This window comes from Coffea arabica, chromosome 5c (assembly GCF_036785885.1).
Source record: "Coffea arabica cultivar ET-39 chromosome 5c, Coffea Arabica ET-39 HiFi, whole genome shotgun sequence".
Classification (NCBI taxonomy): domain Eukaryota; kingdom Viridiplantae; phylum Streptophyta; class Magnoliopsida; order Gentianales; family Rubiaceae; genus Coffea; species Coffea arabica.
Window position 1 is genome coordinate 38,931,977 of NC_092319.1, and position 24,564 is coordinate 38,956,540.

Sequence of the window (24,564 nt, forward strand, 5' to 3'; positions counted from 1 at the left end):
CATCAACTAGAATCCCAAGGGACTTGTAAAATTATCCCAAAGAGTAGAATACATATAGCACTTTAAAAGAAGAAGTCGATACTCAAATATAATTCATTGAATTAAAAGTCGATAACAAGTACAAACATAGCAAGTACTAAAATCGCAAACAAGTGCTAAAAGCAAGTACTAAAATCCCAAACTAGTACCGAAAGATTCTCATTTACAATAACTTGAAAGACTTTCTTGTGCACAAACTAAAAAACTCTCATCCCTAACAAGTTGAAAGAAGTAAAAGTAGTTTCCAAACTTTCCATTTTGTTGAGAGTCCTCAGTTATAACTATGAAGTCCCCATCATTCTTCCGTTGGTTCCACCTGTGCACAAAGACCAAGGGGATCATTAGATCATCATAGCTAGAACTAAAATTCCAGAAAATCCACAATATTTATCCAACATATCTCACCAAATGACAAGGCCAAGCAACTGGTGCACCAAGTGCATCTTGAATTGTTTGTTGCAAATCATACGGTCTAATCAATTGCCCACGTGGACTCATTGCAACTTGTATCTGTATTTCACACCAGTTTGGCCCAAGAGCTTGTCCCCTGACCTCATCCAATGGATTCAGACTCCGTAAATATCCCTTTGCCACGATTTTTGTTGGGTCAAACAAACTTTTTAGTGAAACCATATTTCCTACCTAGTGAAGATCCAACAAGTACAAGAATCAAACTCATGCCAAATTTCAGATTACAAGTGTAAAGTTTAAAAGTTGTAAATACTTACTCGAATAGGTCGCGTGGCTCGCGATGGAGTATGGTTTGACACATTGTTAGATGATGATGAAGGATGTCTCGGGCTGTCAATTGGAGAGCTCCTTCCATGTTGAACTAAAACCATTTTCTTCAAGCTGGCTATTTCATCATCTTGTCGCTGAAGCCTTTCCTCCAAACGGACCAATGTTGACTGTTGTTGAACACTTATACGGTAACATGTGTTATGACTAGGAATGTCTTCCTATAAGTCCGTTGGATTCACACCGTCACTAAACAAGCGAACATGACCATTTTGTCTTGCCCAACCACCTGGGCAAATATATCATTGTGACCAACTGGATCTTACGAATTTGATGGAAGTTGATTTTTCAGCTTATTCATTTTTTCCTACATAATAAATGAAAACACTTGTTATTGCAAAAGCCTATCTGAAAACAATGGTAGAATTTATAGGCTTGTGTTCTCGGATCCTTACCAAATTCTCAGCAACTATGGTACTTGATGGAGTTCCATCGGCATGGGTATAAAACTTATTGAACATTTTTACTCTAGTAGGAGGTCTTCCCAACTGTTTGGCCTATAAGAAATTGAATTTTTTTAATTATAATTTTAGCATTTAGCATATAATTAAAAAAACAAGCTAACATAATGAAACATATACGAGTAAAAAAAATTAGCAACTAAAAAAAAGATGAGATATCACCAAGTGGTTTCGAAAATGAGCAAATGACTTTTTTCCGGTTGTGTGGTTAATCTTCTTCTCCCCTCTAGCTTTCTTGTTCCTCTCACTAAGTTTTTAAATTTCAAAATCAAAAGCAAGATTACAACATTGAATAAACACAAGTTTATGAAGAATGTTGTAGCTGATTTGTACCTTTGTTTCTTCACTTTTCCAATAAGTCCAAAGTTTGATCCATTGCTCTTCCCGTACCCTTATGTCCTTTTGAAACCGAGCTTCAGCATTTGGCATGGTAGGATCAAAATATGTAGCCTTTAAATCTGCCTTCCAGCTTCTCCATTTTTTGCCAATAGATTTTAAGGTCCAAGCTTCCAGTCCCATAGGCAAAGCAAACCTTTCCTGAAACGTAGTTAGGAACAAGAAAATTAACATAATTTCACAATAATTTTTGTAGAAAGCATATATAATACAAAAGCTATCATTACCTTTATCACTTCTAACATGTCCATTTTAAGTTTCCTTGGCATCTTAAGCCAACTTTCAACATCTATTGGACAATACACACCATTCCTAGCCAAACTGCCCAAGAATTCAGAGAAAGAGGTTTTCTCACTTATTGGGATCCCATTGTCATCGAGTTTAATCTCAATCCGTGGAAGGTCCTTAGGCCGACCTCAAATTTCTTTCATAAATGTAGGGTCTCGAGTTATCTGATGTACTTCACTTGAATCATTTGTAGTTTCTTTTCCTGTATAAAATAAAAAAAAGGTGCAAGTTATGAACATAAAAAATGCACTTCTGGAATTGGTTCAAAACAGTTAGTAATACCTGTATCGTCCGAGTTGCATGACATGAAGATGGTGTTATTGGAATGCGGACCTCGAGAATCCTGATTTGGATTTTCTTCAGTTGGTTCATGCCTTGTTCCAAGTGGAGATTGTTGAATTGGAGAGTTATGGCACTGCTCATGTGACTGTGAACCTCCATCAGCTTGTTGAGTATCTTGGTCACCTGATTGGCGCATTATTCCCAATGTAGAATTCTGAATTGGAGATTGAGGTGGCCGAGGCAGTTTCTCCTTGAACTTGTTCAATTATATTTTCATGGCTTGTTCCAAGTAGAGGCTGCTACCTTGTTTCATGACATAAGGGAGGTTGCTCAATTGGTTCATCTCTCAATCCATTTGCAGTTCGCTTACATTTCCGACCTCTACGGGCCATACCTGCATAATTCACCATTTATTTGATACCAGGTCCATCAATCTTGAAGGTGAAAGCCATCAATCAAAGTTTCCAGTTCCAGTATAAACCAAAATTTGAAACTATGAGTCAACCATCGTGCATGAGTGAACTTGTGACAAACAGGACAAACATATTCACCTTTAGTGCTCCACCCAGATAACATTGCATATCCAGGAAAATCACTGATGGTCCACAATAGAGCTGCGTGCAATTGAAAATTTTCTTTTTGGGATGCATCATAAGTTTGAATGCCAAAATCCCACAATTCGGTCAGTTCTTTAACTAGAGGCTGTAGATAAATATCAATATTATTCCCAGGAGAGGATGGTCCGGGTATTAATAAGGCAACATGAAGTACGGTTGCTTCATACACATCCACGGGGTAAGTTATATGGTATTAAAACCACAGGCCAAGTACTGTGTGTAGAACTCATGTTGTTGAATGGATTTAAACCTATCAAATGCCAACCCTAATCTAACATTTCAACAATCCTTAGCAAATTCTGGATGTAGATGGTCAAAAGTTTGCCAAGTTGGAGAATCAGCAAGATGTCTCATACAACCATCTTTTATACTTTTTCCTCATGCCATCTCATTTGAGATGTAATTTTAGAAGACATAAATAGTCTTTGTAATCTAGGTTTTAAGGTAAAATGCCACAACACTTTTTGAGAAATTTTCCTTTTTTCCCCAGTTGGATCATTTTCTGAAGCAACCCACTTAAGCTCGTTACATGTTTCACATGAAATTCTTTTTTCAGTACTACCCCAATAAAGAGAACAATAATTAGGACATGCATCAATCTTTTCATAACCTAACCCCAATGTATTCATTAATTTCTCAGCCTCATAGTAAGAAGAAGACAAATTAGTCATGACTTCCAGAAATACTTCTCTCAACAGCTCAACAAGTATATTAAAAATCTTGCTACTCATCTTACCAAGGCATTTTAGGTGAAGCAAATGAATAATGAAAGACAACTTCGAGAAATTTTTGCAACCATTGTACAAATCCTGTTGAGAATCATCAATCAATTTATAAAATTTTTCAGCCTCTGAAACAGGAATGTCCCCTTCTCTATTCAATTCACTTGTTCCATGTGGTATCCCAAATACATCATGGATCAAGTCTTGCATGTCATTAGTCCCATTTGAAACCCCAATTGATGTATTTTCAGAATTAGATGTGGTTTCATTGTAGTTTGAAAGTTCTCCATGTGCTATCCAATTATTATAACCCTTGATAAATCCTACCACTTTCAAATGATCATATGCTTCCATTTTAATCACGCAAACGCCCATGCCGCAATCTTTGCAAGGACACAAAATCATTCCATCACAACTTGATCTAGAAAATGCGAAGTTTAGAAACATTTGAAGTCATGCCTCGTACTTTTTACTTGTTCTTGGAAAATCCATCCAACTTTTATCCATACTTTTAATATAAATAAATGTCTTCCAACAAGCTTCCAATAGCCTACTTTTTAAACTCAGGTCGTGGCTTACAAGTCCCTAATTTCAAGTTCAAGAATTTATAGTCTACTAAATCAAGTAGCCCAGCAAATAAAGGAAATCAACAAAATGCAAAATTTCTCAACGAAGAACCAAAAATAGAATTTGCAAGCAAGCATATAGAAATTTTATTTACCTAATAACAGAACAAAGCCCTGCGTACCAACTCCTGTGCTCGCGTCTTTACAAAATTCCTAAGTTCAATCTGAAATGTCAACGGTTAAACAAACACATGAGCGTGAAGACTAAAGGTGAAATTCAAGAATCTTACTAAATTTTCATCAAAGTATACATACATCTCTCGTGTGTAGTGATTAATTTTATAAGTCATCTCTTTAGAAAGGCATGCAACTGGCGGCATAGGTATTTGGAAAAAAGAATGACAGAAAAGTCCCCTAGTCTAATCCTGCCTATGAAGATCCTTATGAACATGTCAAAAAACTTCGACCCAATTGCATCAATGTCGATGTCTTATTAATCTAAAAGTCCTCTTTTTTGGGCTCAAAATTTGCACTATAATAGACTAATCAAGTGCAGAAGACACTTAGTACAAGTGTTATACTATATATTTCAAGCAACTCACGTACTGATTAGATATACAATTTAAAATAGAAAAATACTGTAAAGATGCAAGTACTACATAGAATTTAACATAGAAAAAAGCAATAGTGATATAAGTGATAGCATTGGGTGAAATATGCACGTAGCCGGAGGACCACCTTTGTGGCAAAAGCCAAAAGGCAGCAAAGATCATCTCTGTTATGCAAATTTTGTGCCTCACATTGGCGGTCCATTATCTGCATCTTAATTGTCTTTAGGCTTACATAGTCACAGTTTCCCAATTCTGTCGCCAAAATAATTTCCTGCTAGGCATATATAGACCATGGTCCTTGTTTCATTTATTTATATCGAACCTGTTGCTGAGTGTTCATGATTACGATAGGCAATGTAATTTGGTTGAAGCTCTCTATTCACAGTTTTGCTTAATCGTACCCATCCCCAAATAGAACTAGCTGCCTAAACAGAACTTCAATTACAGCTAGGTTTCATAGAAAAAAAATGAAAAACAGGGGGGAATTGACATTTTATCAAATAGGTTTTGGGCAACAGAGTTTCATTGTGTTCACTACTTCGATTTTGGAACAATATATGCGCGCCTGAAGTATCTTCCAGCTTTCTCAATGTACAGCTCCGATCTTCTAATTTTACTCCCTGCCTGCCCTTCCAGATGTCTTAGCCGAGGGATTTAAAGTTGAGGTTAGAAAAGATGAAAATGGTTGTTTGTGGAGATAACTTGGATTCCTACCAACATTCTGGATTGGCCGAGAAAAATTGTATGCGGAGAGGTGAGAGAGATGAGAAGAAGAAAATCTTCACCAAGTCCTTTTGCCGGCAAAATGAAACTTCGGAGTACTTTACCAAGTGTTTTGGAGCCAAAGTAAAACGATGTCATTTTCTGTCTTTTTTTTTCATCTCACATTTTCTCGAGTGTCATGATAGGTAGCCTAAAGGCACATTATTATTTTTATATCATGATAAAATAAAAAAAATTATAATACATATTATTGAGTTGATTAATAAGTGTCATGATACGTTTGCTATAATGACATAAACCAACAAGTGTCCTTATAGACATGTCAAGAAAGGCCATTTTTGTTGTAGTGCTCGAATTCAAACAATATAACAAGAGGAGGAAATAATATAATATCGAGCATGTAATATTGAATTGAACTTGATCTCAAATTTAGAGCTCGTATAGGATTCAAGTTCAAATTTTGAATCGAGCATAATGGGTCAAAATTTTGATTCGATCCATTTATGAGCCCATTTGTACTAATGCTACACTAATACGAGAAGGAAATGAGAGTTTATTTGATATAAGAGTCTTATAAAATGAGTAATTAAAGGGGACAAGAAATAGACAAATGTATGAAGAGTAATTAAGAGGAGCCAGAAGTAGTTATGCATGTTAGGGGGAGGGGAAGGGGGAGGAGATTAGCTGATAGGGTGCATTTTAGTGAGATATTTTGATAATATTGCATAATTGTTTTGACTAAATGTTGCACTATTTGGGGGATTCTACTTAGGTTTTGTGTTTGGTATTAATTGCAGGAAGTGGTGAAAAAAGGTGCTGAAAATCAAATCCCAGAAGATTTCCTGACAGCACGCCTAACTCCAACCTTCAAAGCTGGATTCTTGTGATTCTTCGCACATGGGGAGCTTCAAAAAAAGAGTGAAGTGGCTGGCTAAAAATTGGAAAATCAGTCGGGTCACTCCAAAACGGAAGAAAGTGACTTGTAATAGGATTTGTTATTTAGGAAGTGTTTGGTATTCGGATACCAACTTTTTAGGAGAAAAACTAGGACTAGGGTGCGTCTCTTTCTCTGGTGGGCCTGGCCAAAAAAGAAAAATCAATTCCTTTACCTTTTTTGGTGGCTACCAACGCGGAGAAGAGATTGTACTCCTTTTGGTATTTGACTTTGCTTACTTTTTTGGGAATAACTTGAGAAGAGCCACTGTTGTTGACTTGTTCAATTGTTTTTTCCCTTGTTTTGACCGAATTGGTACATCAGACTCTTTTTATGTTCTTTTTGTGGGAGACAATAAAAAGTAACGAATTTTCTTGTTCTTTCTTTCTTTGTTGACCAATTTTGTGAAACAAGCATGGACGGTTTTTCTCAACTGCTTTGCGTGACGCGTTCTCCATTAATGGAGAACTAACCTCCTAATTCTAGTCAAGGGGACAACTGAAGATTTGGTTCGATAATTATTGTAAAATCTAAATTATTTTAACCGCTTCCTTCATTTATTGGTATTTATATGTTTTTTGCTTTTAATTGTTATTGCTTTTATGTATGATTGAATAGTGCACAATATTTAATTATTCACGTAGGCTATTTTGTTATTTAGGGATAGTTGAATCCTTAATTATTCGATTACCTCCTTTCCGGTAGCAACTGGCATAATTAGGTTTATGTCAGAAAAACATACGATCTAATTTAAACAAACCTTCATAGCGTGTTTGTTAATTAGGATTGGGCTTTTCTAATTTTTAAAACAATCTAGAAATTAAATCCTATGGTCGTATTTAGGGTTATTTCTTGGTTAGAAAAATAGTTAACGGTCGCACCTTGACTATCGAAAAAGTAAAGAAAAGATGGTTGTTTATCGCGTGCATGACACCTATAACCAATCTATTAATAATTATTGAAATTATATTTGAATCGATGATTAGTTGCATGAACTATTTCTGAAGTGTACCTTTGGCTAGAGCTCTTCCAATTATTTCTTTCAATTAATTATTTTTTTGCCTTTAATTTGTTTAGTTAGCAATTCATTAGCATTCAATCCTAAATCCCCCCGTTTGTCTTAACTCGAAAGGAAACGAACTGTTTTCCAGTTCCTAAGAAGACGATCCTACTTGCCACTGTCTACTATTTAGTAAATTTTGTCAGTTAATTAATTCTGGTATATCGGATTAAGCAAACTTTTCAAAAACAGGCTGAATCAAATAACCCATTGCACATCTAGAGTCCCTGCTCCAGTACCTAGAATTGATTATTGACTGCTTTTGGTGGTAATTAGATTTTATTATTATTATTGCACAGGTTCGGTACTTGTCAATTTTTGGCGCCGTTATCGGGGATTGGCGCTTGAATTATTTGTTTCTCTTTTAGTTCAGTTTATTTTTGATATTTTTGCTAGTTTATGCCCCGTTTTTCTCGCATAGGAGAATTGATATACGACCCTAAGGTTGAGAAGGCAGCGCGTAAGCGAAAGCAAGAGACCAAGAGACGAAAAGAAGGGTAGTTATCTACTGCAAACGAGTCAGTAGAAGACGAAATTAGCATGGTCAACAACTGAACACTAAGAGAGCTGGCTGCTCCGGAGTTGATCCACCAGTCTTTGTGCATTACATTTCCAACTTTGGTTGAGAACACTTCCTTCGAACTAAAATCAGGGTTAATTCACCTCTTACCCTCGTTCCATGGTCTCTCTGGTGAGGAACCCCATAAACACGTCCAAGAGTTCGAAGTGATATATTCTAGCATGAAATCTCCTGGGGTTACTGAAGAGTAAATCAAATTTAGAGCCTTCCCTTTTTCTCTCAAGGATGTAGTGAAGGATTGCCTATACTACCTACCCGCAGGTAGTATCACAACATGGGTCCAGTTGAAAAAGAAATTTTTAGAAAAATTCTTCCCTGCATCCTAAGCTACGAGTTTGAGAAAGGAAATATGCAGCAGCAGTACCCCGGAGAATCTTTGTATGACTATTGGGAAAGTTTCAATAAGTTGTGCACTAGATACCCCCAATATCAAATTAGTGAGTAGCTATTGATCTAGTACTTCTATGAGGGGCTGCAATCATCTGACAGAAGTATCATCAACACTGTGAGTGGAGGAGCACTGACAAATAAGGCACCGAGAGAAGGATAAGAGCTTATTGAAGCAATGACAAAAAAATTTCAATAATTTGGCTTCCGTGAGAGTAACCCTCCTACACTACCCACCCGTAGGGTCAACGAGGTAGAGACGTCATCCATTCAGCAGCAACTGTCAGAGTTGACGTCTTTTGTTCGACAATTAATCATAGGGAATGCACAGCAAGTGAAGGTCTAAGAAGTTTGTACAAGTATGGACCATCCCACAGATGCATGCCCCATTGTGCAAGAACATGGAGCTGAGCAAGTAAACATGGCAGGAGACGTGCCCGCGTCCTATAGGCAGTATGACCCGTACTCAAACACGTACAATCCTGGTTAGAGAGACCATCTCAACTTCAGTTACGGGAACAAGTCGCAGAATTTGTTCGGGAATCGTCCTCCAGGATTTCAGTAACCATGGCAAGCGAAACCTCAGCTTTCGTCTGCAGATTCAGGAGAATCTTTGGCAAACATTGTCAAGAGTCTGACCACAAGTATTGCTCAATTTTAAAAGAAAACTAGAGCGAGCCTGTTAGAAACTAGAGCGGGCTTGTTGAAAACTAGATCGGGCATGAAAAATATGAAGACTCAAATAAGTCATATGGCAACTACAATTAATCGCCTGGAGTCGAACGTCTTTGAAAAATTGCCATCACAACTCGAGACAAATCTAAAAAATATAAGTGTCATGACACTGAGAAGTGGCAAGGAAGTGGAGGGACCTAAGCTGACAAATCCAAAGAGCAAAAGTGAGGAAGAGATAGAAAAGAAGATTGAAGAAGAGTGGCGTATTCGCGAAGACCCTAAGGTAACATTTACCTCTTCAATTCCTATTAAATCTAACTTACCTCCTTTTTCTTACAAGTTAGAGAAGACAAAGAGGGTAGAGAAGGAAAAAGAAATTCTAGATGTGTTTCGGAAAGTGGAGATCAATATTCCCTTGTTGGATGCCATTAAATAGATACCAAAATATGTAAAATTTTTGAAGGATCTGTGCACTCACAAGAAAAAGCTCAGGGTGATGAAAGAATGGCGGTGGGAGAAAATGTGTCGGCTATACTTCAAAGGAAACTTCCACCAAAATGTGGGGATCCAAATATGTTCACAATTTCATATAAAATAGGAGATACCCCAATTAGAAAAGTAATATTGGATCTAGGGGCGTCGATTGATGTAATGTCTAAAACTATTTATGCATTTCTAAATCTTGGGCCATTAAAAGGCATAAGCATCATAATCCAACTAGCGGACCGTATACATGCTTATCCAGAGGGGTTAGTTGAAAATGTTTTGGTGCAGGTCAATGAGTTAGTTTTTCCAGCAGATTTTTATGTCCTAAATATGGGGGATGAAAGATCAGTAAATTCGTTATCTATTTTGTTAGGTACACCATTTTTAAGCACTGTTAGGACAAAAATAAATGTGAATGAGAGTAAATTCGTTATCTATTTTGTTAGGTACACCATTTTTAAGCACTGTTAGGACAAAAATAAAGGTGAATGAGAGTACTCTATCAATGGAGTTTGATGGAGAAATTATAAATTTCAATATTTTTGATGCGATGAAATATTCGGAGGAATCTAACTCTGTTTTTATTTTGAGTGTTATTGAACCCCTTGTACAGGAAACCATTGAATTGGAGGGAGAGGATGCACTGGGAGTGATTTTGGTCAGACATCTTGAGTTGGGAGCAACTCTTAGTGTGAAAATAAGTGATGAGTTCTACCGTGCGATTGAAACACTACACTCACTTTCACCAATTTTTTCAAGGTATGAGCTCACTTCTGTCTTTGTACCTGAAACTCAGAAAAAGTTATTGCCTTCTGTTGTACAGGCACCCGAGCTGGAGTTCAAGCCTTTCTCGAACCATTTGAAGTATGCATTTCTCGGGAATATGATTGGCTCTGTGCGGACCATATTTGACTGCAGATTTCGAGAGTGACCAAGGTGCCGCCCCTGAACTGAATTTTGATAAAACGTGACTTATTTAGGGTGAGTATTTTTTGTATATTTGTGCAATAAGTGACTATGTGAATATCTGTGAGTGATTGTTTGAATATTAAATACTTTCTAATGATTGTTAAATAGGTTTTCGATGGACGAGTGTGTACTTTATTGCACTCGACCCAAGCCAAAAAGTGAATTTTCAATGATTGAATACTACTTGTGCATGAATGTAAGCGTTTTGGCTGAACTGAGCCTTTGCCCTTCGTTGCCAGTTGACTTGAGCCAGAAGCGGACTCGATCGGGCGGCTGGTGACTCTGAAACAGTGTTTTGGTATACTCGAGTATGATCACAAAAGTTGGTGGAGAACTGGCCAGTGAATTGGCTAGTGACGGAAAATGAAATGAATGAATTGAAATATTGAAGTTATAAGTGAAGAAATGAATGATTGAAGGAAGGAGAATGACTGGCTGAATGAATGAATGATGGAACGAAGGGCTCTACATGAGCATATATCCTTTTAATGAGTGTGTTTTCATTATTTTTATATTGTGAATGTTTTCTCGAATGATTATTATTAAATTAATAAGGTCCTTGTTTTAATTGCTTGGTTATGTGTAGGGGAACCTCACTGAGTTTTAGCTCACCCCTCTATTCCGTTACATTTGTTTTCCTTACAGGGTTGAGAGCAAGGACGAATGATTAGAGGAAGACTAAACGTTTGACTAGAACTTTTGTTGTAATAGTGATAGTATTAGTAGTTGGTTGGATCCTGAATTTTTGTGCTTAACCTTGAGGATTGTATATCTGTGTTAATGATTATATATATGTTAAGTTTGATTGGCACATCTTTACTTGCTCTTGAAGCGATAAGTGAGTGAGTCTCGACGAGAGTTGGGCAGGCGGTTCGCCAAATCCCCTTTGGTTCACCTTAGGGAGAGGTAGGGTCTTCACACGTCTCCTCCTCCACCTCGGTGCCATCACCGCTCAGGTTCTTTCTTTCTTTGATTTTCTGTTACTTTTAGCTAAGGACAGATTTTTAATTGTTAGCTGATGACAGATTTCTATTTGTTAGCTGAGGCCAGATATTATTATTTGTAGCTGATGACAGATAGTTTGTGTTTAATTGGGGTGTTGTGATTTGGTCTTTGGCTATTTTTGGCTATCTGCTTAATTTTGCATTAAAATCATGGTATTTGGGGGATTTTTGCTGTGTTTACCTGTTTAATTAGTTTTTGGTGTGTTTATTGTCTATTTCCTTAATTGTCGGTGTTTGGAGCTGTGATTGGGGAGCCTTTGTTCAATTGGCTGTCATTTGACTTATTTTGAGTACTTGTATCTTGCCCCTACCCTGTTTACTGGTATCAAATGGCTAAACTAAAAGATAAAAAAAGGAATAGACCATCCACCTCCAACCCACAGCCAACTGTACCTTTGAGTGGGCCTTCCCAAGCGACTGCTCCGGGAGGCCCCCGAACCCGCCTTGGGTAGAATAGGGAGGTTCACATCTTCTCTTCGGGCCACTTCGGCGGCCATTTGACCTTTACCAGGGCTGCCGATAAGGAACGGTATGTCGCTGCTTGCACAAGAAAAATTATTCATTGTAAGTTCATTAACGGCCCTACACTTGATCTTCTGAATATCAGGGATGAGGTCACTAGAAAGTTCGCCGCCATAGGCTGGACCCGTTATGCTGCTATCATTTTACCTGCTTTCATTGAGTTAACGTGGGAATTCTATGCTACTTTTGAGTTTAATGTCCCTAATGAATTCTCCATTACTACTCCTGGGGTGGTGCGTTTTAGATTGATGAGTAGGGAGTTCACACAGTCTATCACTGAGTTTAATTTGACTCTTGATTTTATTGACATTCCCTACTCTCAAACTGATGAATATATGGCAAATGCCTACGAGTTCACTGAGCCCTTCTTTTTCCATAACACTGGCTATTGGCAAGACTTATCTGTTGACCGACAATCTTATGATCCTAGCCAGTCTAAAACCTTTTTCCTTAAGAGCCCCATTTTCCGTTATTTACAGCGTTTTATGGCTTATAGCTTCTCTGGTAGGAAAGACAGCTCGGGTATTTTGACCAAACTCGAGTTCTTTTTTATTTGGTGTATGGTTGCTGAGGTTAAGGTCAACTTGGATTATTGGTTTGCTTCTCACCTCTGAACTGTTTTATTCTGGGTTCTTTTATCATTCAATTGGCTATAAATCTTGAGATTCTGGATTTAACTAATCATAATCTGCATTTGGCGTGTACTATGAAATCTCTTGATTTAGTTTGTTTGGAAAAGATGGGTCTAGTGCAACAGGTACATGGTGTCTTCCAATTCGCTCCCCCGGGGCCGATCCAGGTTTCTCCTAGGCGCAAAACTTCCAAATATGCCACTTCGGAGACTAGCGGTCTTTCTACTGACGCTCCTAGGCCTTCCTCTTCGGCACCTCCACCGTCGTCCTTTGCTGACGATAGTCTTCCGATCTCCGCTTCAGCTACATCACATGGATACTCGATTAGAGCGGATCGAGCGCCAGGTGTGCGGAATGGTGTAGAATTTAGCTCAGTACTTCACCCACGTGGGATTTTGTCCACTCTTTCCTCCTGAGCTTTAATTCGTTTCTACTCTCCTCTATGTTCAGGGAAGTGTCGTTGCCCCATTACCTCTATTTTTTATCTTTATTTTCTAACATTGAGGGCAATGTAAGATTTAGGTGTGGGGAGAGTTAACTATGCTTTTAGTTATTTGATTTGCATTTTCTTTGCCTTAGTAGTTCTTTGCTTTAAACAATGATAACCGCAATTGAGATACGAGTATGAGTAGTAAGTTCATGCCATAGGATTTTCTACTTTTCTCGATGATGAATTGATTGATAAATATGTTGAACTTGACATAATTTTGACCACTTGTACGATTTTTGGGCTTAAATTTTCGTTTATTGAGTGGTTATTGCACATGGTTTGTCATTCTAGAACTTATTCGGTTATGCATGTCAAGATCACATTTAATTGAATTTGATGCATTAAAATGATAAGGGCACCTAGGATTGAACCATTTTTTTTCCTTGCTCAAGGACCTACCTTTATCTCATCTACCCTTAATGAGTCAAGTTGAGCCTTTACCCCTTTTTTTTCATTTGATACCCTAATTGTTAGTCGAAAAACCTTCTTTTTAGACTTTCTCTTTGTACCTTGAGTTAAAGAAATGCTTTGATCTCATTGGCATGGGAGTTTGGGATATTATTTGAAAGGCAGTGAATCGAAAATGCAAGTATGATAAGTGAAGTTGATTTCTATGGTGTCAGTATTCAAAAAAAAAAAGAGAAAAGAAAAAAAAAAGAGGAAAAAGAGAGAAGCAACAAAAGAGAAAAAAAAAGAGAAGAAAAATATATGAAGAAAAGAAAAAAAAAAAGAGAAGTTGAAATCAAAGTATTTGTGATAAGTGCCGATTATTACTTCACTTGTTGGGTCGTTGATACGCCTTGGAGGTACAAATTTACAAGAACCTGTGCAACGAATTTGAGGGCATCTTCTTTGACCTTTTTACACCCTTAAAATACTTTTTATCCAGCCCTTTCATCCGAGCCTCATTACAACCTTATGAAGTCCCTTTGATTGGTGCATCTAATTCATAATTAAGTGGTGGAGATATGATATATGAGCAAATTTATGGTAATGTCATTCTATTGTGTTGAATTGAGAGCCATTCTATATCTTATACACATTGGAGTAAATGATTGCACATTAAATGTGAGAATTGTCAGTTTGGTATATCCTGATTTTGATGAGATTGTTGAGGAATTTGGAATACTGTTATTGGTATAAACTGCTGTGAATTGCTTGGTATCTTAATTGCACTTATGAGTTAATTATGCTTGAGGGCAAGCATAGTTTAGGTGTGGGAAAGATTGATAGGGTGCATTTTAGTGAGATATTTTGATAATATTGCATAATTGTTTTGACTAAATGTTGCACTATTTGGGGGATTCTATTCAGGTTTTGTGTTTGGTATTAATTATAGGAAGTGGTGAAAAAAATGTGCTGAAAATCAAATTCTAGAAAATTTCCTGACAGTTAGGCGTGCCCACGCCTAACTCCAGCCTTTAAAGCTAGATTGTCGTGATTCTTTGCACGTGGGAGCTTCAAAAAAGGCTAAAAATTGGAAAATCAGTGGGGTCACTCCAAAGCGGAAGAAAGTGACTTGTAATAGGATTTGTTATTTAGGAAGTGTTTGGTATTCGGATACCAACTTTTTACAAGAAAAACTAGTACTAGGGTGCGTCTCTTTCTCTAGTGGGTCTGGCCGCAAAAAGAAAAATCAATTCCTTCACCCTTTTTGGTGGCTACCAACGTGGAGAAGAGATTGTACTCCTTTTGGTCTTTGACTTTGCTTACTTTTTTGGGAATAACTTGAGAAGAGCCATCGTTGTTGACTTGTTCAATTGCTTTTTCCCTTGTTTTGACCGAATGGTACATCAGACTCTTTTTATGTTTTTTTTTGTGGGAGACAATAAAAAGGAACGAATTTCCTTGTTCTTTCTTTTTCTGTTGACCAATTTCGTGAAACAAGCATGGACAGTTTTTCTCAACTATTTTGCGTGGCGCATTCTCCATTAATGGAGAACAAACCTCCTAATTCTAGTCAAAGGGACAACTGGAGATTTGGTTCGATAATTATTATGAGATCTAAATTATTTTAACCGCTTCCTTCATTTATTGGTATTTATATGTTTTTTGCTTTTAATTGTTATAACTTTTGTGTATGATTGAATAGTGCGTAATATTTAATTATTCACGTAGACTATTTTGCTATTTGGGGGCAGTTGAATCCGTAATTGTTCGATTACCTCCGTCCCGGTAGCAATTGTCATAATTAGGTTTATGCTAGGAAATCATACGATCTAATTTAAACAAACCCTCGTAGCGTGTTTATTAGTTAGGATTAGGTTTTTCTAATTCTTAAGACAATCTAGAAATTAAATCGTTCGGTCGTACGTAGGGTTATTTCTTGGTTAGAGAAATAGTTAACAGTCGTACCTTAACTATAAAAAAGTAAGAAAAGCTGGTTGTTTATCGCGTGCATGACAGTTATAACCAATCTATTAATAATTGTTGGAATTATATTTGAATCGATGATCAGTTGCATGAACCATCTCTGAAGTGTACCTTTGGTTAGAGCTCTCCCAATTATTTCTTTCAATTAATTATTTTTTCGCCTTTAATTTGTTTTGTTAGCAATTCATTAGCATTCAATCCTAAATCCCCTCGTTTGTCTTGACTCGAAAGGAAACGAACTGTTTCCCAATCCCTGAGAAGACGATCCTGCTTGCCACTGTCTACTATTTAGTAAATTTTGTCAGTTAATTAATTCTGATATATCGGATTAAGCAAACTCTTCGGAAACAGGGTGAATCAAGTAACTCATTGCACATCTATAGTTCCTGCTTCAATACCTAAAATTGATTATTGACTGCTTTTGGTGGTTATTAGGTTTTATTATTATTATTGCACAGGTTTGGCACCTGTCATTAATCTAGTTTAGATAAAATGTCTTAGTCCCTTTAGGATTATTCCGAAAGTTTTGGGGGTTGTGGGGGGAGCGAAGGGGCTGCTCCTTCCCAGCCCCCTGTTCCATCCTTGGTTGAATAATAAGGGATTTGTGAGGTATTAACAATATACCCATGCAAATTTGGAACTTAGACAAAAATATAGATTATCAAAATTGTTGACGCACATCAATTTGATTTTGACTATTACTTATTGTGATTTTCGTTAGTTGTCTTAAATTGGGTTGAAGACAAATTTTGTTTTAATCGAAATATTAGATGGACTAAATATTGGGGACCAAAACTGATACTTTTGTTGCACATTAAACGTTTGATTTTGGAGGGATAATTGATTGAGTTTAATTCTCCTTTCGCATTTCTGGTGATTTGAAATGGAGCTTGTTACACGAACATTTGCCCACTGCAGAGTCTGAAAGGAAATGCGCATGCTAAACAAATATTGAGATCAAGGCATCCAAGCTGAATTCTGGTCCGGATACAAGCTTTCAAGGAAACTTTCACGTTAACCAATGAAATTAAAATTGAGAGCAGGTGCAAGGTCTCTTTCAATCAGAATAATTGCTTGATAATAGTCTGATTACAGTAATAAAAAATTTATTAGGTAGCAAACTGATAATATATAAAAAAGGGATTCAATATTGACATATTGTCATTGTTGTAAGACCACTTTTCTTGGTTTAATCTATCAATGATCTTGTCTGCATAATCTTTTGAAATAATCTACAATTCTGCTTCAGGCCGGCTGCTGTTGCACTTGCCTCAATGATTATGTCTCCATAATTTTTTAAAATAATCTACAATTCTGCTTCGGACCGGCTGCAGCTGCACTTGCACTTGGGGAAGAGGGGTAGGAACGGTTGTAGAAAGCAATTGTTCCTGACAGTTCAGGCCAAGATTTGATCAAAAAAATTATATGGTCCAAATTTTATCTTGTGTCTCAATTTTAACAATATATGTGGGATTCATAAAATTTTACTCTAAAATTACACATTATTAAAAATAAATTACACTATATACAAATAAAATTATGTCGCGTGCAAAATGCACGTAACTGTCCCTGCAACCGCTCCTGCACTGATCCCTTGCACTTGCGAAGATGTCAGAGTCATTAGTTGGCCTGCAAATATATATATTTATATTTATGTATATGTCACCTAATCATGATGTTAACCAGCTACGTGCGCACATCAGGAGTACCATCACCATGTATATATGCCAAAATCTTGCGATCTAGATAGCTTTTTTTTTTTTTTTTGTTAAACGATATAATCTCACACAATGAAATATGCACTAACGTGGCAGAAAATACTTTACTTATATCACAGATACAATAAATCCGAAAAATCATTGCATCTAATAGATCTAGAAAATTAAGGCTTGATGAGGTGGGGGACAAGGGTTCAAATCTTGCATCCCATCAATTGCCACATTAAATGACTTCTTAAAAAATTCAGACTGGTGCGCTATGTACCCGTCTGGTCCGGTGGTGGTTCAGTCCCCACCGGCCCCCCTAGACCCAGTTAGATTTTCTCCTTAGATTAGAATAGTATAGGATTGACGATCAACAAAAAAAAAATGGATCTAGAAAATTACAAAAATTACATTGGGAAACTCAACAAATTTGGAATTTAGACAAATCACGAACAACCCAATGAATATCTATGTATGCCAATGCTATCTGATCTACTATTCAACTTGTTCAAACTCAAATTCGATGTTGAGATCTAACGAAATAACCTAAAAAATTTTAATGATCTAGAAAAATTGACCCCTGAGGTTGATGAAATATATGAAAATGTACATGTAAAAACGTCAATAAATAGATTAACACAAAATGTTGATTAATTAACTATTCATTAGGGATTAGTACCACCTAATTTTTTTCATATATATGTCAAAAAATCCAAAAAGATTCATCAGATAGCACTCGTCAATGTGTCAAGAATGGGACCAAAAAGAAATACAAGCTTTTATATAAAATACCAGTACAACCTTAGTTTCCTTTAATAAGAAAAATAATTCAGTTATAAAGGGTTTCAGGGTAGGTTTGTACGGGAGATATAACCAAGGGTGTTTGCTTATAATTAACCAAGAATATTGTGTTACATAAGCTGCGGAACGGTAAGATTTTGTACATAGTCATACCATAAACCAGAAATATTGTTCTGCAATTGTTCCAAAATTTGCATAATTTTAGCGTTCATTTGACATGAACTTTAACAAAATGCCAAGAAATTGGGAAACAAATTGAAAATTTTGGCCATAGGTTACTGAGCTAATTTCTCCTCATGTTGAACTTGAATCTCAAAGTTCTTTCTATGCAAAATGATTTTAAGAAGCTTGAAAATGCTAAGCATGTCATCTCATCAGCCCGGACAACTCAACTAAGATTTTGAATAGATTTAGTAACCAATGAAGCACTTTACCCTAGTTTTAGATATCAACTTTATGTTTCCACCACCACCACCACCACCCCCGGGCCCCCAAAAATGGCCCCCAAAAATGTTATGATTAAGTTCTCAAACCACTTGAACAAAGATTAACACAACATGTTAATTAAATTTTCTTAAGTGACGATTTTCTTATGTGACTTAAAACATCCCAAATGATTTTGTCTCGTAAGATTTAGAATTGTGGCCGTAATAGACCAAAAAACAATAAAGGCTTTCAGATAAATTATTAGTATAGGCAGTGTTGCCTCGAAAAGAAAAAATAGGTAAGAAGGGTGTTGAATGTTGAGATTCTGAAGACAAGCTCCAAATGTCCAAATGTCTGAATGATACGTCTAACTGGCTATGAATGCAGACCATACATAATTAAGTTAATTTATAATCTTATTAACCTCAATCACATTTAGAAAAAATGTCAATAATCCATCAACAATGCACCTCATATTATTCAATTCAAATTCATAAAAATTGATGTATTAAAAGATGTATTAAAAGATTATTAAGAGCGTAATTAATGCTGTATTATTCAAACATTTGGACTAATGACTAAGGGAGTGCAACGGAGTCGTTTTCTATAATTTTTTTTTAATAATCCAAGAAATGTCCATTCAACAATTCGATCGCCGTTGTCCCAAGATTGGTCATTGCTTAGGGCTGGTATGTATGATCACAACTTTGCAATTCCTTCTGGTAAAATGATTTTACTAACTATTTTCTTTTGATTTTTTTCTTCAATGCAGATAAATTATCGTTCTGTTATGTTTCTATTTACAGGATTGCTTTTATTTACCTTCATATTTATCTTCTCATGTAATTTTTGAGTTCATAAAATTTTTGAGTATTTGATTGTTTATTTATTCTCCTCCTCTTTGCATATATTTTTATATGTATCAAAAGTGTTTCCATTATACTCATGTGTTTTTTGCCAATAGTTATAGTTCATGTGTCGGGATTTCTCTTGATGTAGGGTGACAGGTTTTAAACTCCCTACCTACATTTTTATAGGATTTTCCTTGAGAAAAATCCAATAGGTGCAATGGTCACTTGTTAAGGGTTCTTCTACTCTAGTTCTCCACAATCCAATTGGTCCTCCTCCGCATAGTGTAGGAATAGGTTGGTACTGTTGCCGATCGACCAAAAGAATGTACTATTTGTACATTTGCTATTGTGTTGAGAATGGATTAATATTGACTGTATATATATCAGAGGATCTAAATATATGTAATATTATTTCAATTTAAATTTCAACTCTAAATTTTGTACATATAACATGCATCAAAATTCTCTCTAATGTATAATACTATCAATATATGAAAGATGGAAAATTCTATAGTAAAAGACATACATTTTAAGCAATAGAAACAAACTAAAGGAAGACCCATTTTTTTGATTAAAAGATTTCCATATTTGTATCTATCACTTAAGAATATGGTGATTTAGAGTTGCATTTTATACGTAGACTCATGAAAGATTTATCCTCATGAAAATACCTATCCTTGGTACAAATATCTAGTTTGCACTTTGAGGAAATTTTTACGTAGGCATGTAAACACAGAAGGTGATTTAGATTAATAAAATTATGATGTAAACCTTGTATGTTGTCTATCCAGACATCTTGTGAGCATTTTCACAAAAGTATGTGAGGTCTTTTTTTTTTTTTTTTTTTTTTTTTTTTGAAGGTTGTGAGGTCTGGAAACGCCTGACAAAGGAATCCTAAACAACACTAAGGAGGTTCTACTTGCTTCACAACCACCCTCTAGAGTCGACTTTGGAGCAGATACAGAGCCAGGATTGTTTGGTGGATTAATTGATATCAACATCAAATGATTTTATTGCATATTTAATACATTTGGTAGATGATTTATTTGTTTCCTCCAATTCAGTAGTCCCATTTTAAATTAGGTACCATGTTTTGGTAGCTAAATTTTTGTCTTAGGGTGCGTTCGATAAAACTAAAATCTGAAACCTGAATTTTGTTGAGTTACTGAATTGTTAAGTACTAATTTGATACATTTGAGTATATATTATATTAAGCAATAAGTGAATAGCTTATCATTAATTTTTGAAGCAAAGTATGTTTAGGAAATTCAGTGCCAATTAATTCATTCCAATGATTTATTTTTTGTTATCAAATGCATCTAAATATGTTAAAACCTGAACCCATTATTTTTTTTGTCAAAATATATGAACTCATTAAGTTTAAGTATTAAATTGGATTATGAAACAAAGCCTTAGATTGATTACAAACTACAGAGCGATAGCTAGATTATCAACCTTTTTAATTAGTGACTACATAATCGTACTTCCTCAATGTTTCAAACATTTTGCTGTATTTAGCGCTTGCTAAACTTTGCTTAGGTAAGTTTGCCAAGTTTGGTTACTTTAACTTCGCTATCTGCATTCCACGGTTAAGAGGAAAATGCATCAGTATTTACTATGTTAAATTAAGATGAAAATGTCTAGAATCTTCAACCTCTGTATTTGTGTTTATTTTTTAAACTATAAATTGGTAGTTTGCCTCTAACATACTCAGCACTGATAGCGCAAAGGAGTTTGGAATTGGTTTTTTGAATTCTGTCGAGTTTGAATCATTTTACAAGTATTGGAGTAGTTCTTTGCCATCTAAATTTTTTGAAACTACCGGAATAAATTCATTATTTGCAGAATTTTTTGTTTATTGTTTGTTAGATCACTTGCAAAGTTGTTTGGCAAGTTTTGTGAATTTCAATGCAATAAGAGTCGTGAAAATCTTTAAGAGAATGTACTATCTTCTCTGGTTCACCTAAACTTTTTTTTTTAAAAATATTTTTGGATCCTATAAAGTCACTTTTAGCTACGGTGCCGTGTAATATATTTCGCTTGTAGACCTACAATGAAAGTTTACGGGGGTGAGGTAGAGATAATATGAGTAAATTTTTGGGATAATTTCACAGACCTCCCCTGAGGTTTATGACAATTTCACTCGGCTCCCCTTAGATTTTACAAATTACACTAACCTCTCTTGTCACAATAAAATGACTATAATGACTTTCACTTAATAAATAATTTATAGTATACTGAAATGAGATTAAAAAAAAAAGAAAAAGAAACCTGACTTTTTCGGCTATTCAATTTATAAGTTACAACCAACGACGATTCTCTCTTACGTACTGTCATCCCGTTCTCATCCATCAACTTTTTCCTCCTATAAATCGCTCTCAAATTACCACAAACCATTGCTTATAACTGCAGCCAATCACACCACAATTGATCCCTCAAACCCTACTATATATTCCTATTCCCCCTTTTTTCTCTTTGGAATTGCCAAATCAAAAGTTTAGTTAAGGAATTAGATTTGATGGTTGAAGTACAATTCAATTTTATAGTCAAACTAAAAGGAGATGAAGAGGCACATAATACTAATGGAACAAATAATGCAATCGTTGGCCAAAAGAGGAAGAGGGATGGAAATTGGTAAATTTGCTAATTTGTCTATCATCCATCCAAAAAACTTGTTAAGATGTTAATAAGTACATTTATATTTCTTTTTATGCTTGACAATTGTTAGTTGTGGTTTTGCTATGGAAATAGAGTTTTTTCTCTGTATTTAATATGTTAATATGTTTGGAGATTTGATGGTAGGTTAGATTATTTTGTTTTGAGAAGGTGTGAGCATTGGGTTTAAAGTTTAGGGTGTGATTAGTTGTAAATAGAATTTTTGTTTTTGGCATAATGAATTTCTTGAAAATCTCTATAGTCATAATGATGCCTTCCTTCATTAAACTTGATTAATCCCATCCATGCCTAAATCTCCCCGTAAGGATTTCTTCAAAGCCATAATGTGGGTCATGTTGTAGCAGTTGAGCCACTTATATAGAACCAAACCATGACATCCTATATTGAAAATTATGCAAACATAAGGGTAGTTGATTGTGAGTTTAACCATTTTATGGAACCATATGGTGAGAATATTTCTCAAGGATGGAACGAATCTTCAAAATTGAATGCATGCTTTGGAAAAAGCAATTTTATGACTATGATGATGGAATTGCTTGGGTTTATAATTTGGAATTAGACTATTTGTTAGGCTAGTTTGTTAGTATAATGGGTTTGGTTGAAATATGGAAGAAAGCAATTGGCAAAATAATTTTTGTTTTATTTTTGTACAAAAAGGGTAGTTTAGAATTTTTGAAAAAAAAATATAGCCTTTTGGGTCTATATTATTATATAACTAGTAAAAGCAAGAGAGATAGGTGCAATTTAATAAACTTGAGGGTAGCTCTCTAAAATTGTCAGAAACCTCCCCTGAGGTTTCTGAAATTATCCCTAAATTTTTTGAAGATTGAAATATATAGTTGCGGCTACAAAATCTTCAATTTAAAGGGCATTTAACAAATTGTTAGAATTTTAAGGATGAGAAATCTTTGGATAAGTGCAGTAGAAGAAACCTGGTCCGCCACCAATTGCGATCAAACTCCTATATGAGTTGGGGTAGCCCTAAAAATTAGGATAACTTTTTTATACAATATTAGTATATAATTTTTTTTTACACTAGTACATTTATTATGTCACATAACATGAATTTTAATTTAAAATTTAAATTATGCAAATGTGGAATACATCAAAAGTTACTAGTATAAAAAAATCAATATACTACCAAGGCATAAAAAATTAAAACTAAAAATTATGCTAAAATCTCTTCAAAAGTGTTGCAATTATACCTCTTTCTCTACATTTTTCTTGAATGTTACCTTGGAGGCCTTTTACACAAGGTTGGCAACGAGGCAAGTACCCGCCTCGTGAGAAAAGTAACAGGGCATCCTGTGGCCCACTAAAATTAATTAATATACGCAAATAATATACATACATACATATATATACATATATATATTTGAATTAATTATGAGTCATATTAGTTTCTAATTTTGTTTAAAACTTAAACACCCACTGCCCACTAAAGAAAAATAAGTATTTTTTGGAAAAAAAAAAAAAAAAGCTCTTGCCATTTTGCCTACTTCCTCTTTCTTTTGTTTCGGCCTCTCGTTTCGGTCTGAGCAGAATGCCTTCACTTCTTCGCCATGAAACTGCTGCAAGTCCGACAATACAGAGCTGGCTCATTTAAACTAATGCGAACCCTTCACTATGCAGTAATCTGGTAACACTCGTGACTTTTAACTAGTAGTACAATAGCACTTCGTACAAGTCCAAAGCACTAACCTTTACTTTTTGACTTTTGCATAAGTCCAACAATGTATTATCACATCCTGAGACTTATTGATGTATCCTATGTATTAACATGTCATATTTTGGTGAATGTGTTTAATGAAGTTGAGGATCGATGAATTAGCTTGTTGGTTTCCTTCCCGATAATTTATACTATTAAACCAAATAGTTGCTATTGTTTTCTTGATCTCTGAAGTGTGAAGTTCTTTTCATGCTGAAGTTTTGGGCAAATTATCACCTGCAGGTATCTGCGAGGGAGCAGGGCAGGGGTGGAGGGATCCAACTCCACCTCGTTGCCATCCCTATTTTTGTATTTTGAAAATTATAAAGAAACTTTTCAAGGCATCAATTTTAGAACAATTCAGAAGATGCATGACAAATAACTTTATGAAAAGTTTCAAAATCTTTTTAAAGCTATAAAGAGAGCTTTTAGGATTACGAGGATTCTCAAGTGAAGTTAGTACAATTAACTCTGTTTGCCTTCTGTTCTCCTTATTGCCAAGTTCAAGATTTAAATTCTAAACCTGATAGTTGGCAGTGAAAAAGGTGTAAGGAAGGGTGGGAGGTGTTAGAAAGAGAAAAAAACATAAAAACTTTCTTAACTTGGCTTCCTTTTTTTTTTTTTTTTGGTAGAAACTTGGCTTACTTCATATTGTACAACAATCAGTTCTGGTTTGTGCTTGCATCAAAACTTATTTTAAAATGGCTAAAATGGTCATCCAACTATTTAAAATTAGTTGGGATCCCCTGTACTACTATCCAATGCTAAATTTCAATACCTGTCC